We start from the raw sequence: 3366 nt of genomic DNA, 5'->3' as shown, positions 1-3366 counted from the left end.
ATATTTACATGATTAAGTGTTTCCAACATGTTAAGCAATCAAACTTGTTATGACTTGATTAATTGAAATAGGTTTCATATAGACAATTGACCACCCAGGTTGACCAGCGATTCACGAACGTTAAAACTTGTAAAAACTATATGATGACATATATATGGATATATATATATATATATATATATATATATATATATATATATATATAGTTAACATTATATTATAATAAGTAAGTATCTCATTAGGTATTTTAACAATGAGTTATATGCATAAAAATGAGACTATTGAATTAAGAAACTCGAAAACGATATATATAACGATTATCGTTATAACAACGTCTTATCAATTACATATGAATCATATTAAGATATTGTTACACTATATTTAAACATGATAAATGATAAACAAACATATCATTAAGTGTATTAACAATGAACTACATATGTAAAAACAAGACTACTAACTTAAGGATTTCGAAACGAGACATATATGTAACGATTATCGTTGTAACGACATTTAATTGTATATATATCATATTAAGATATATTAATACATCATAATATCATGATAATGTAATAATTTAACATCTCATTAGATATAATAAACAATGGGTTAACAACATTTAATAAGATCGTTAACTTAAAGGTTTCAAAACAACACTTACATGTAACGACTAACGATGACTTAACGACTCAATTAAAAATGTATATACATGTAGTGTTTTAATATGTATTCATACACTTTTGAAAGACTTCAAGACACTTATCAATGTACTTTTACTTAACAAAAATGCTTACAATTACATCCTCGTTCATTTTCATCAACAATTCTACTCGTATGCACCCATATTCGTACTCGTACAATACCCAGCTTCTAAAAGTATGTACTATTGGTATATACACTCCAATGATCAGCTCTTAGCAGCCCATGTGAGTCACCTAACCATGTGGAAACCATCATTTAACATCTAGCATGAAATATCTCACAAAATTACAAACTAATGGAGCCTATATGGCCATCTCATATTCACGTGAAGTAGAAGCACTCTAAACACATTCACTTTGCAATTTTCTTGAATCAAATTAATCTCTCTCAAGTTTTCTTCCTTTTTTCTAAGTGTTCTTCATCATCTTCAACAAAATCTAGCTCAATCTAGTTCATAAATCCATACATAAACCAAGATACAAAACAACTACTCAAGAACACACCAACAACACTTTCAAGTTTGCTAGCTTGCTTTCAATCTTGCAAATCCATTTCAAGTGATCATCCAACCTCAAGAAATCTTTCTTATTTACAGTAAGATATCTCTTTAATACAAGGTAGTACTCATATTCAAACTTCGATTCAATTTCTATAACTATAACAATCTTATTTCGAGTGAAAATCTTACTTGAACTTGTTTTCATGTCATGATTTTGCTTCAAGAACTTTCAAGCCATCCAAGGATCCTTTGAAGCTAGATCTATTTTTCTCATTTCCAGTAGGTTTATCCACAAAACCTGAGGTAGTAATGATGTTCATAACATCATTCGATTCATATATATGAAACTATCTTATTCAAAGGTTTAAACTTGTAATCACTAGAACATAGTTTAGTTAATTCTAAACTTGTTCGCAAACAAAAGTTAATCCTTCTAACTTGACTTTTAAAATCAACTAGACACATGTTTTATATTTATATGATATGCTAACTTAATGATTTAAAACCTGAAAACACGAAAAACACCGTAAAACCGGATATACGCCGTCGTAGTAACACCGCGGGCTATTTTGGGTTAGTTAATTAAAAACTATGATAAAATTTGATTTAAAAGTTGTTCTTCTGGGAAAATGATTTTTCTTATGAACATGAAACCACATCCAAAAATCATGGTTAAACTCAAAGTGAAAGTATGTTTTTCAAAATGGTCATCAAGACATCGTTCTTTCGACTGAAATGACTACCTCTTATAATATTGACTTATAACCTATATTTCCGACTATAAACTTATAATTTTTCTGTTTAGATTCATAAACTTAAGTTCAATATGAAACCATAGCAACTTGAATCACTCAAAACGGATTTAAAACGAAGAAGTTATGGGTAAAACAAGATTGGATAATTTTGCTTGTTGTAGCTACGTGAAAATTGGTAACAAATCTATATTAATCATATCCTAGCTAACTTATATTGTATAATACATATATTCTAATATATTATGTAATCTTGGGATACCATAGACACGTATACAAATGTTTTGATATATCATATCGACCCATGTATATATATTATTTGGAACAACCATAGACACTCTATATGCAGTAATGTTTGAGTTAGCTATACAGGGTTGACGTTGATTCTAAAAATATATATACTTTGAGTTGTGAATTAGCCTGAGACGTGTATACACTGGGTCGTGGATTGATTCAAGATAATATATATGTAAGACCCAAATATTTATTGTACATAATGTATTTATGGTGTACGATGCGTATACGAAGTGTACGAAGCAGGTACGTGTTGCTTGCTCGAACGTCGAAGAAAACTGGACGTTGTTTGAGGTACAAAGTGTGTACGTATCTTTTCAACCCCAAATAAAGTTTGAGTTGATGTTTCAAAGCCTTACCATTGGAAAGAATATCTTATTACGTTTCCAACGATATTTGGTTCATCGAAAACAGAGCTACGGTCAAAAAGTTATGGCCAAAACAAGTTTCTGAAATCTGACCTGCAGTGTGGAGCGGCGCGCGACCTTTTGGCGCGGCGCGCCGAATGGGTCTGATGCGTTTTTTTCAGCATTTTAAGTGTCTAAATGAAGGGTATTATGGTCCTTTCACTTGTGGACGGATTTGTGGCTTTTAGATCAGTTTTAGATCCACTTTTGGATCATTTTCAAGTCCACAAACACTCTCATCTTCAACCTCAAGTTCTAAAGTGAGAGTAGAGTGAATGTCGACATTGGGTATATTGGAATGTGTAATTTTATTGGCATTGTACGTATTCGTTTTTGGCATGTATTATTGTTGAGATCTCTATGCTAACGATGTTGACTTGTTGTACGTACGATTAATCGTTTATTTGTTATTGCGGTTTGCTAATGTTATTGTGTTGTTGTGTAGGTGTATGCAAGTAATTGGATTATGTATGTATGCGTATAAGTATTGCATTCACTAAGCATTAGCTTACCCTCTCGTTGTTTACATTTTTAGGTTCGAAGGCGGACGTGGCAAGGGTATGCTCGGGATTAGATGATTTTCCCATTTTGATGCTTACTTGGATTCGACCTAGGATTGGGTAGTTTATCCCCAACATCATGCTCGTAGTTTGTTGGAACTTAAACTCATTGGGTCGAAGTTGTATTTTGTATTAAAAGGGGTATTTTGGGA

This window comes from Rutidosis leptorrhynchoides, chromosome 2 (assembly GCF_046630445.1).
Source record: "Rutidosis leptorrhynchoides isolate AG116_Rl617_1_P2 chromosome 2, CSIRO_AGI_Rlap_v1, whole genome shotgun sequence".
Classification (NCBI taxonomy): Eukaryota; Viridiplantae; Streptophyta; class Magnoliopsida; order Asterales; family Asteraceae; genus Rutidosis; species Rutidosis leptorrhynchoides.
This window is presented reverse-complemented; position numbering follows the sequence as displayed.